The sequence below is a fragment of the Bos grunniens genome, chromosome 26 (genome assembly GCF_055505025.1).
Source record: "Bos grunniens cultivar Pamir isolate PY7600 chromosome 26, Bosgru_T2T1.0, whole genome shotgun sequence".
NCBI classification, from domain to species: domain Eukaryota; kingdom Metazoa; phylum Chordata; class Mammalia; order Artiodactyla; family Bovidae; genus Bos; species Bos grunniens.
Genome location: NC_141190.1, coordinates 17,133,053 through 17,145,333, shown reverse-complemented (window position 1 = coordinate 17,145,333; position 12,281 = coordinate 17,133,053). Strand labels below are relative to the sequence as shown.

At 43.6% G+C, this 12,281-nt stretch overlaps 1 protein-coding gene across 34 annotated transcripts in view; it reads left to right on the top strand.

Moving 5' to 3' along the window:
- SORBS1 (sorbin and SH3 domain containing 1) overlaps positions 1-12,281 on the top strand; it is a 234,363-nt gene that overhangs the window by 58,090 nt on the left and 163,992 nt on the right. For 29 of the 34 annotated variants that reach the window (XM_086378829.1, XM_086378844.1, XM_086378822.1 and 26 more), the window contains one exon: positions 4,256-4,346. The exons of the other annotated variants lie outside the window; for them this stretch is intronic. The gene's annotated coding sequence lies outside the window, so the exon portion shown is untranslated. The remainder of the gene's footprint in view (positions 1-4,255; positions 4,347-12,281) is intronic. 34 annotated transcript variants of the gene reach the window in all.

The following is a 12,281-nucleotide window of genomic DNA, read 5'->3' as shown; positions in this document are numbered from 1 at the left end:
GAAGTCACTTGGGATACGTGATCACCAGTCAAGCAAACAAAAGAGTTTAAACAACAACACAAAGACAAAACAGACAGCAGCATGGATCCTTATCCATATGTTAGTGGGAAAACAACATAAAAATAAATGATTTGTGCTCTGAAGGAGAGATACGCAGTAGTTATGAATGTATCCAGAGGGGCTTTTGTTGGTCCAGAGTTGGCTGGACAGTCTGGATTGGTGTTGAGTAGGAATGAAGGTGGCCAGGGTGACTTTCCCAACATCCAGGATTGTTCCATGTTCTTGGGTTGGGCTAGAGATGAGGATATAGATGAGGGAGCTGATGGTTCAGGGTATTTGGCAGGGCTTTGAGCAACTCTTGTGATGTCTTTTGGAGGATTAGGTCAGAGAAAGCTCTTGTTTTATGCAAGGATATAAGGTACTGCAAGAAATTTTGTATTGCTTATCCCCCCAGAAGCATCTTGTGCTTTTGCTAGACTTCCTGCCCCACTGGGCCCTTCCAGATTTGCATTATGACCAGAGAGGAGAGCCCTTAGACTGAAGGGGCTGCTTGTCTCCTTGTTCTGGTAAAGGATACGATGGATTGCTGCTGGGCCTTGCAGCCAGGGAGACTGACCTTGGTCAGCTGTGGTTTTCTCCAGTGCTGGGCTGTCTGAAGGTCACTCAGTAGCATCTGTTGATGTCAGAGAAGAGATCTGTCTAGGCTGGTCCATTCAGGAAACAGGCTTCTTCCAATCTGTCATCCTTGTGGTACACAGCATTTACTTTGCCATTCTTGGCTTGAGATTGTTCAGGCCGTTTCTTGACCGCAAGTGGGAAGCTGGGAAGAGAAGTGCTGGGCCAGCTTGGCAGGTTTCCAGACGTCTCATCGATCTGCAGTGGCCTGCTCTTTGGTGGGCAGTAGGGACCTGATCAGAGTACTGTGTGCCTTGGAGCTGCTCCTCAAAGGCCATGTTGGTGACCAGATGCTCCCAGACCCTTTGCTCTGTCAGGGTGAGCCAACATAGGTGTAAAAGGGCTCAGATTTGCTGAGACTGGATAACTCCAATAGTCTGGGTGCCCTGGCATTGGGTCATGGTATACAGGGATTAGGGCAGAGAGGGAGGCTGGCTTCATTTACCCAGTTGCCATCCTGGCTGCTGCCATTCTATTTTTAAGTAAAAAGGAGTTAAGTGATCATGGTGACAGTATGAGGTAAGGGTAGTAAGTAAACAGACTAAGGATGTGCAACTCCCCCAAAGCCTACATTCTTGAATCCTGCCAGAAAGATGCTCAACTAATGACCTTGACATTGTTCTGAAGAGTGAAAGGTTGTTCTGGAAAAAGGTGAGAGGTGACCCTTTCTACATGAGTATCAGAGTCTGGGCATCAGAATCACCTATATAATTCCTACAGCTCCAAACCAGAGATTCTGATTTGATAGGTCTGAGGCCCAAGAAGCGGTTTTTGTTTTCTGCTGCTGCTGCTACGTTGCTTCAGTCGTGTCTGATTCTGTGCGACCCCATAGACGGAAGCCCACCAGGCTCCCCCATCCCTGGGATTCTCCAGGCAAGAACACTAAGTGATTCTAATTTTCAGCCAGATTTGGGAACCTGCCCAGCAGGTACAGATCCAGAGATGCATCCTTGTTTCCTTGTACAGACCTTGACCCTGATCCCTAACCATGGCCGTGTATTTGGTCTTCACTTCTCTTTATGGCCATTTTCCAAAGCGTGTCATTCGGGGATGCTGCCCTGGCTTTGCCACACCTGGATCAAGGCTGGAGGCTCCTCTCTTTCTTCTCCTTGAAGAAAGCGGGGACCTCCACTTGGGCATTTTTTTTTTTCTCTTTTTTTTCATTGGAGGATAATTGCTTTACAATATTGTGTTGGCCTCTGCCATACATCAGCATGAATTGGCCATAGGCATCCCTGTGTCCCTTCCCTCCTGAACTCCCCTCTCATGTCCCTCCCCATCCGTCCCCTCTGGGCTGTCACAGAGCACTGGGTTGAGCTCCCCGTGTCGCCTGGCAAATTCCCATTGGCTATCTGTTATACACATGGGGAGGCATATGTCTCCGTGCTCTTGTCTCAAGTCATCCCGCCCTCTCCTTCCTGTACTGTGTTCACAAGTCTGTTCTCTATGCTTCTGTCTCCATTGCTGCCCTGCAAATACATGGGCATTTTGATGGGCAGATGTTTTGGAACGTTTTCTCACAAAACTTGCTGCCTGAGTCTCGACTGCATGGTAGATTCTGGCTGTAGAAATCCAGGTCTCGAGGTAGAGACAGGACCATCTCGTGATGGCACAGGGAAAAATCTGTTTACTGTCTTCTCAGACATCATGGAGGTTCTGGAAATACAGGAAGGTTGAGTGTTTCGACCCCTTTGTTTCTAGGGTCCTGCAGACTCTGGGACAGCATTGATTGCCCTGAGGGAGTGACAGATGGGCGTGGCCTGGCAGCGGGGCTGAAACTAGTGGCATTTTTGATCTGGGCACTTGGCAAGGTCAACATTCAAGAGAGCACATGTGGGCTGTGCATCAAGTCTTGATAGATGCTGCTGGGTCAGGTGGCATAAGGTGGAGTTTTTAAGACCTGTAAGATAATACAAGGTCTGGACAGTATAAATTGAAGGGGCTGTCCATAAGTTTTGCTCCAGCTCCACTGTCCCTGTCATTCCCACCTCCCCTTGGTTAGCCCCCTGCCTGCCGCACTCCCATGCCTGCTTCAGGCTTTCCTCTGACGCCTGGCCGTGTTAGGGTGCGTCTCTTCCCCTCAGTTGCACTAGGAGCCCCTACTCAGGGCTCCCATGGCACCTGCGCCTGCCCAGATTTTTATATTCACCTGTTGTTTTAGAAGTCTTTGAGTTTCTGAATCTCTTCATGTATCCATCACCTCACCTGCTGCCTGGCGTGTAATAGGACTCAGTAAATACCTGCTGAGTGAGAGAATCAACACATTCTTTGAGGGGAACGATATAAATAACTCCCTTCGTGACCTTATAGTTGAACACTGTTCATTTATTACAGTGGTCGTACCTGTATATAAGCTTATGGATAGCCTTGTATTCTAGATGCATATTCAGGGACATTTTTCTAGCATAAAGAGTGTTTCAGGCAGTTTGGAATGTTAACCGAGCACTTTTGAAGTAGCCAATTCATGGTATTTGTGAGAACTACTGTGTGTAAAGCAGCACAATTGTATTGAAAATGTCACATTAGGAAACAGGCCCGTAGGGAACCTGATATAACTTACTCTTACATTCTTTGGCAAATGAAGGTATGGCCAGCATTTTAGTACAGAGTAGGTTGGCTACTCCGACTGTGTTTCCTTGAATTGAGTATTTAGCTTTGAGAGAAACACACACACCCCCTGTGTGTATATGTATATATATATAACTGACTTTTTGCTTTGTAATAGAAGACTGCTGTGCAGGGGGGCATAGTGAAAGAGTCCTGGGTTGAACCTTAGTTCTAGAGACAGAGCCAGTTCTAACTGTAGGAGTAGGTAAGTCAGTTTCCTCCTTTCACTTATGTAAAATGGGAGTGATATTCTTGTTCAAGGGTTGCAAATGTCTACAGAAATGAGGTCACTAACTTAAGGTGCTATATGTGCTTGTACCTTTATTCCCCCCTCTTAGAGCTCAACCCCTTAGAACAAAATTTTCTACTTTTGTTAGAATCATAGGGAGAGGGAAATATTTTTGTATCTCTAGCAAAATAACACGAGGACAGTGATCACCACAGCTTTTCTCTGTGTTGGGATGATGGGGAGCGATAGGGACTGTGGCGTATTGGAATAGCCAAGCCTGCCTGTGAAGGGCAGCTGTTTCTTAGCACCAGCTGATTATTTTCAGACATGAACAGGGGCCATGTTGACAGATCCTCTCTTTTTTGAAAGGAGAAGCCAGAAATCTGGGATTTTATGGGACAGTTTTTGATTTTTAAATTTTTGGCTCAAATTTTCTGAACATATCCTGCAGATTACTATAATACCTCTACAGGCTAGAGGTGACCCACTTGGCATCTGTCATAGATGGTCTCAGGAGATTCTTTCTGCCTGAGATCCATCGATTCTCATGGGACCTTTTCAGCCAATGAACTAAAGATGCAGCTTCTACCAGGGGAGGTCAGGGTGAGAAGGAAGTGGGGCTGGAGGATGAGGAGGGAGGCTTTGAGTCTAAACAGGGTGCCTAGCCATTGGTATTTAGAAGGCCTCCTTGGAGAGAGGCCGCAGGGTGCCTGCTTCAGATGTCTTGTATGTTTGTCATTGCAGGAGTGGTGGCATTTGTTGAAAGAGTTTGTGAGACCTTCTCCCTGCCCGGAGCCCCAGGACCAATGCATCTTTCCAGCACCTTACACCACTGGTAAATATGTGTTGTGTTTTATTTGTTGCTGCTGCTGCTGTAATTCAACGGAGGGCCATGTTTTCAGTGGACTATGGAATGGGATTTTCAGAGAACCACACTGCATTTTCTGTCATAGAAGGAAGGAAACTGGGACTGGCCTAGGCATATATGAGTTCTGCTACCTTCTTGGTTCTGCTATTTATTGTGGGTTCTTAGGTGCATTTTTTTTTTTTTTTTTTTACCTCCCTGGGCCTGCAGACAGTGAAATGACTCCTGCTCTGCTGAAAGATTATGTGAGAATGCTTCCAAGGGAATAAAATGCTGAGCAAATACGGAGTAATCCTGTTTAGTTCTGAGGTGTAGAGCTGGGTGATTCTGTGCAAGCAAGTTGAGGAGTGAACGCGTATGTTAGAAACACGGATTTTTAAATACATATTTCGAGTCCTCCAGAGTGGTTCTTCAAGGGATTTGCATTTTCGTTTTTTCCCTTCCTACCATTCCCATACTTCATGGGAAATAGATGGGGAAACAGTGGAAACAGTGTCAGACTTTATTTTTTTGGGGCTCCAAAATCACTGCAGATGGTGACTGCAGCCATGAAATTAAAATACGCTTACTCCTTGGAAGGAAAGTTATGACCAACCTAGATAGCATATTCAAAAGCAGAGACATTACTTTGCCAACAAAGGTTTGTGTAGTCAAGGCTATGGTTTTTCCTGTGGTTATGTATGGATGTGAGAGTTGGACTGTGAAGAAGGCTGAGCACCGAAGAATTGATGCTTTTGAACTGTGGTGTTGGAGAAGACTCTTGAGAGTCCCTTGGACTGCAAGGAGATCCAACCAGTCCATTCTAAAGGAGATCAGCCCTGGGATTTCTTTGGAAGGAATGATGCTAAAGCTGAAACTCCAGTACTTTGGCCACTTCATGCGAAGAGTTGACTCATTGGAAAAGACTCTGATGCTGGGAGGGATTGGGGGCAAGAGGAGAAGGGGACGACAGAGGATGAGATGGCTGGATGGCATTACTGACTCAATGGACGTGAGTCTGAGTGAACTCCGGGAGTTGGTGATGGACAGGGAGGCCTGGTGTGCTGTGATTCATGGGGTCGCAAAGAGTCGGACACGACTGAGCGACTGATCTGATCTGATCCTACCATTCCAGCTGCCCTTTTTTAGAAAGATAAATTAACTCTGTTTCACAATTACCTTCATTTTTATTTGCCATCAGATAATTTCACAGTTAACAAATGTTCTTCCGCTTTCCAAAGAAACTTAATTACTCATCACAGCAGGTAAATGTCTTGCATCTGTGGCAGCTGAAAGAGGCAAAAATATGTCCTTAACACAAGTGGGTTCTAATGCTAAGAGTGCCTGGAGGCATACCAGCTAGTTGATGGTGAAGGTCTCACGTGAGTTCTGAGCTGGGGGGACCATGAGCCAGGAAGGCAGTATGACCCATGCGTCTTGATTCCAGCCGTTCTTTATTGATTGAGAGAAGCTGGTTTGTTTGCTGCTGACTGCCTGGTCCACTCCTAACTAGGTGAATCAGATGCTCTTACGACCCAGTGAGACATGACCTGGAGGCATGGCCGCCTGGGGAGTATGCAGGTTGCTGGGGTGGGGCGGGGAAAGAAGGGCAGTTGGTCAGGCCCAAGGTTAGGGACCCAACTGAAACATGGGAGGCTGGCTGTCCCCATTACTGTGCCCAAAGGGACACAGTGGACATTCTGGCTTCCTCAGAGCCCCATCTTTTAGGAAGAGGTCTATGGTGGAGTTCTCAGGGAACCAGTGGTCCCAGGTGGGTGGGACCCTTCCTCCATTCAGTAAACATGCATGAATGCCCACTCTGTGCCAAGGCACGGCTCTGGGCACTGGGGACTCAGTGGACTGAAGCTTGGATTTGAGTGGGGTGACAAGAATGTGACCTCCATGAGGGCAGGGGTCTTTACTTATTCACTGCTCTCTACCCAGCTCCTAGAAGAGCACCTTGTACATGGTGGTGGGTGCTCATGAAATAAGTGTTTTGTGAATGAAGGAAATAACTAAATAAATAATACAATTTCAGGGAGTGATAAGTGCTATAAAAGAAGTGAGGAGTTCTTTTTAACACCAACAGCATTTTGTATTGGGGTATAGCCAATGAATAATTTTGTGATGGTTTCAGGTGAACAGTGAAGGGACTCAGCCATGCATGTGCATGTATCCATTTTGCCCCAAACCTGAGGGGTTCCTTTTGAAAGAGGTCTGAGAAGGTCTTTGTTTGGAGAGGGGTGGATAGAAATTGTGTGCAGAGATCTGAATGTAGTGAAGGAATCTGCGGAGAGGTGGTTAGCAGAGGAAACAGAAGGCAAAAAGAAAGGCCTTGGTGTAGGCTGAGCTTGGCAGGATAGAGGGGCAGGAAGGCAGCCAGTCTGGCTGGCCTTGAGCTGGGGAGTGGTTCTGGGGAGCAGAGTGATATGAAATGAGGTCAATGGTAGATCTTATAGGCATGGTAAGGAGTTGAGATTTACTCCAAAACCTTGTGTGTGATTGGATACCTTTTGAGAAGTTTGAGTTAAATAGTGATATGATTTTCTTTGAGCTTTAAAATTATTTCTCTGGGTTCTGAATGCAGAACAGACTTTTGGGGGCAAGAATAGAATCGGTGTGACCTGTAGGTGGCCCTTCTGGTCTAGGCCAGAGATAAGGGCATGGCTTTGATTAACATGGTGAATATAAAATGGTGTGATCTGGTCAAGCTCAGGGTATATTTTGAAGATAGAACTTGCTGGGTTGAGTGTGTGGTATGAGCAAAAAGGAAAGTGGGTAAGTCCAGTGTTTTTGGCTAGGTGAATGGTGTTGTTATTTACTAAGATGGGGAACAGAGAAGGAGGTTTGGGGAGGACCCTGAGAGTTCCATTTGGGCATATTAAGTTTGAAATGCCCATTCAATATTCATATAGAGATTTAGAAATTCAGAGTTGGCTAGAGCTGGAAATGGTACCTTTGAGAGTCATCAGCATGTAGATGGTATTTGAAGCTATGAGATGGAGATGATTCAGGGAGAAAAAGAAGAGATAGGTAGAATTTGGACAAAGAAAATAAAGGCAAAGGGTTAATTTACCATATAAAATTCCTACTAAGAAGTGAATGAAGACACATCTCTAATGAATAAGGGATTTGTTCAGTCGCCAATTCGTGTCTGACTGTTAGCTACCCCATGGGCTGCAGCATGCCAGGCTTCCCTGTCCTGCCCTGCACCATCTCCCAGAATTTGCCCAAGTTCGTGTCCATTGAACTGGTGTTGCCATCCAACCATCTCATCCTCTGTCACCCTCTTCTCCTTCTGCTTTCAATCTTTCCCAGCATCAGGGTATAAACTGCTGAATAAGGGATAAGTTCATGTAATACAAATAGAAATGATTCAAGTGAGATGACAGGAAAATATAATAAAGCTTCACCTTATGTTTTTTTTAAAAAATGGAAATACTGTGACTCCTCCAAATCAAGAAGATTAGTTTTAGAATTGCATGATTTAAAATCTGGCCAGCTGAGTGAATTATAAACTGCATTTATGCAATTGGCACATGGCTGTCTTTGGCTGGCAAGCAGAAGGATCCAGCATCCTTTGCCAATAATAGCCCATAAGTTACACTGTTCTTTATATGCGCTAGAACTTCTACAAGCCATTTTGATGAAGTTTAATTTACTGTTAGTTAATACATTGCAAATTTTTTTCATTCTCTGATCACACTCAAAATTTCATTAAATGAAGATTTGCTAAATGGAAAGCGGTCCCTGAAAATCAGTAGTTTGGCGGTGAAAGTTGTGATGTAATTTTATGAAAAAGCCAAAAAGACAACCTTGATTTGCAGGACCACAATTTATGAAATATTTTGATATCTTTGAAATACCAAAGATAAATGCTATAAGATAATAAAGCAGCAAAAATAGACAGTGATGGTTGTGGTAGATGTATGTGTTTCAGGACCACCCATACACCTTTAATCATCAGCCACTGACATGAGAAGATTATTTTTTGAGTAAACACATTTTCCATTTTCATCTATTTGTGGGTTTCTGGCACAGAATACAGCTCTATATTGGTTTTGTCCCCTTCCCAGAGAAAACATCCCACTGAGCTTCCTGCATATTCTCCCTGGGCTCCTTGGTTTTTCTGTTCCTACATTACCTGGGAAATCTCTTTACTCTGGTTATCTCCAGCCCCCAGAGACACTTTTGCCCCCTTCCCAAAGTTACCAACTCAAAGCCTGTCCGCCTCCTCCCTCTCCCGGGTTTAGGGTCCCACCATCTCTGGCTGCCCTGTGAGCCTCAGGTTAGCCTTCCCCAGACGTTCTTGGATATCTTCAAGATTCTCTTCTTTGAAACATTTCCACTTTTTCTCCAGGCTTGGTTTTGTTTTGTTTTTTAAAGGCCTTTTGTGCAAATGACAAAAAGCATGGAAAACTGTGCAGCTGTTGAGGGCAGTGGGCTAAGCAGCATGCTGAAATGTGCTGTTTCCAGTTGCCCGGGGTAATGGGCAGCCCTCACTTGCTCTTCCGTGTATCTCAAGACCCTTGTGTTTCAGTGAAAATATTCTCAGTGAGACTTAGGGAGTATCTAATCTCTGGAAAATGAGCACTTATTGGGTAGTATTCTATATCTGAAACCACTGATTTATGGCAAAATGAAGGTTTCAGTGGAATGTTCATGACGATTGACAGCAACCCTGGTTTTCACTCGTCATCTTTTCTCAGAGTGGAACCTAAATAAGATTAAAAAGAATGAAACCTACTGGCAGTCATAGGGTGAGGATTTCTCCTGTTTCCTTTTCAGCAAGTGGTTTTAGGAATGAAGGGAAAAATTGTTTTTTTGGTACCTTCCCATGCCCCCAGAGACTTAAGTGGTGGGACATTTATAAATGGTACTATCTCCCTTATGTTCTGTAAAAAGTAGCCAGGGGTGCAGAATAGTGGTTCATTGCTCATGTGTATGTGGGTCATCTTAGGAGAAGCTGCTGGAGATGAGTAACCTTGGAGAAGGGCAGTGGTATATGAAGGGAACTTCCTTTTCAGTCTCCACCCTTTTGTCCTAAATCTTTTGGTTTATGTATTATCTTTCAAAAGAATAATAGTACCTCTTCTCGGCTTAACAAATGACCTAGAAAAATCTAAAGTTCCTTCACTTCTTGTTTTTATTGGGACTCTTGCTTGATGTGCATGTTGACCAAGGTCATTGTTGGTTCAATGGCCATTGCCTTTATTTGTTGTAACGCTTCATGTTCATCAGCAACTTGGTGTGAGGCTTTGGGAAGAAATTTTCCTTTACTGTTCTAGGTCTTTCTGACTGGTCTAAGATTTGAACTGACATCAGACAGATTAACAGGAGAAAACTGAACAAAAGTGTAACAACCTGCATGCAAGGGAGAGACCCAGGAAAACTCAAGTAACTCCCCTAAGTGTCCAATACTCTAGCTTTCGATATTGTCCTTAGCTAAAGATAAAAGAGGATGAGAGTCAGTTATGGGAGTTGACCAGGAAAAGGACTGTAAGCTAAGGTAAGGTTGTTATGTAGATTAGTCATCATCTTATCCATTGATAAGAGTTTCTAGAGGTCTCATCATCCTCCTCTACCCGGTACAACAGGGACACACCCTTACAAATGAAGATTTACCTGTAAGTGTTTCTTCTAAAAGGGTCACTTCTGTTTGGTTTTCAGAATTTTTCCCATGTCTGTGGTTTCTTAGAAACTATAACCAGCTTAACATAATTAATATGCCAAAGAGATATGTTTTGGGGTGGCAAATTCTGTTCCCCTACAGCCTCTTTACCTTGACCTTCACATTTCTGTGTGTTACAAAAATGTCAATCAGGCCAATTTCATTTCCTCTTTGGCTCTTTCAAAAAGGATTCAAGGCTGTTTCAGGCTAATATTTTACTCAGCCACCTTAGACAAATGTGAATTCAAATGGGGTGTAGTTGCCATGAGTTGAGGCACAAATTATATTCGTTTCAATGGGCCATCTCCCTGCCGCCCTGTAGAGCAAAGTCTTATTATTGCATTGTGGATCAGAACATGGGATTTGGAATCTGTTGTGGTTGATAGCCCCTAACCCCAGAGTTCATTCAAAACGATCTTCCCAAACTCATTTTCCTTGTTTTAAAAATCTCAGCACCTGTCAGAAAATGTCAGTAATTTGCCCAAGTTGTAACTTTTTTTGAAAGCGGAGACTGAATCCAGTGTCTAGGACTAATGAGCAGATCACTACACTGTCTGGAGTGTGTGCTCTTTCCGGGTCCATTTCTACAGCGGTCATTGTCTAAAAGTATCTTCCTGGGCTAGCATGTTCGTTTGTCTTCCCAGAGGTTCATAAAGCTGTTTTCTGGCCAACATTTTTGTGTTCTACAGAGCCATGACATTCGTTCTGTGCAGCAGCCACGTTTCTTAGGTGGTGATGTTTCTCCAAGAGATTTACACATTTGATTTTATACTTTTAAAACAAACAGGGAGTTGTATCACATTTGCCAGCCAACCATGTGTAAAAACAAGATACTTTCTCCTTTTCTATCTAGTCACTACAAATAGTCAGATATTTTTCAGTCCCCCTTCCTCCTCACCAGGTTTGGGGAAGTAAATGTTAGATTGTGCTTAGGGATGCTACTGAGATAAGGCCGGCAACATCATCTCCAGTGATCACTGAATGTCATGGAAAGAAATGATCTTGATTGCTCCACTGACTCATTTAGACTAGGCACCACCTGATACCTGCTTCACAGCAGTGCCCTCGTCCTGCAGTCTCTTATCAGCATAGAGATGACTCACTCTGTTTTCCTCAGTAGGAGAGATTTTCTCCGGTCTGCTGATCCCATCAGTGATTTAAAAGAAAAAAAAAAAAAAAAGGATCCTGCAGGAGTATGTTTGAGAAAAAAAAAAACGACTACATTATCTGTGTTTGAACTTGCACAATTGAACTTTCAGTTTTGTAATCAGGTATTGGGTCTTAGGCTTTTGTGAGAAGAAGGGTCAAGAACACCACCCCTCCACCCCAGATGCACGTGTACCCACAGCATGGATAGTACTTTTACATTTTAAATAGATGACATTCCCCCATCTGGTTTTCATGCCTTCTAACTTAGTCACATAAACCATTAGCATACCATTATAAAAGTGGCTGCCTCTGGGTACCTCTGGGTGGCATTTCTGATTAGACAAAAAGTTTAGGGAAAATTGCTATGTTCAAGGCAGCCTGACTTTGATGAAATGTGCAACTTCTGGAATTGTCCCAACATGGACTCAAAAGCTGAAAATACTCTTAAATCAATTTCTATTATTTTAATTAAAGAAGGAAGTAAAGGTATCTTTACCCTTCTTGCTTTCTAACAGCTAATTTCAATCTTTTTCCTCAAATTTATGTATTCTCCCATCCTCATTCCCCTTGGGCAAGAGAAAAGCTATTATAAGGGAATAATATAGGTTTAAAAAAGAGTATATTAAAAAAAAGTGTATAGAATCCATTCTTCATTTTCCAATAAATTTGTGTTTCTAGGCACTGAATTTACTTCCTGAATTAATCATGTTTATAGCATTTTGTCCTTCAAACTAACTGTCTATAAAACACCAGTATTTAAAAAAATTTTAAAGTAAGTGACCAGAATTTTCAAAGTTGGGGAAGTTTCACATGATTGGGTTTCTAGCTGCTGTGCACAATGAGAATATCTAACAGTGCTGAGCCATATTCTTACATGGAACGGTATGGGCTGGAGTGGAACAGCCATTGACCCATCATGTGAGAGCATATGAGTCCCAATTTATTGCAGTCCCCAGACCATCATCTGTTATCTGGATGGCCCTCTCAGCCTATATAACTCCAGCCTTTGTAACTCCTGACTTTCAGTATCAGTTTAAAATCTTATCTTGACATATCAAAGGATCTTGAGGTTCAGCAAAGAATCATTTTGGTATCCCCCTTTTTAA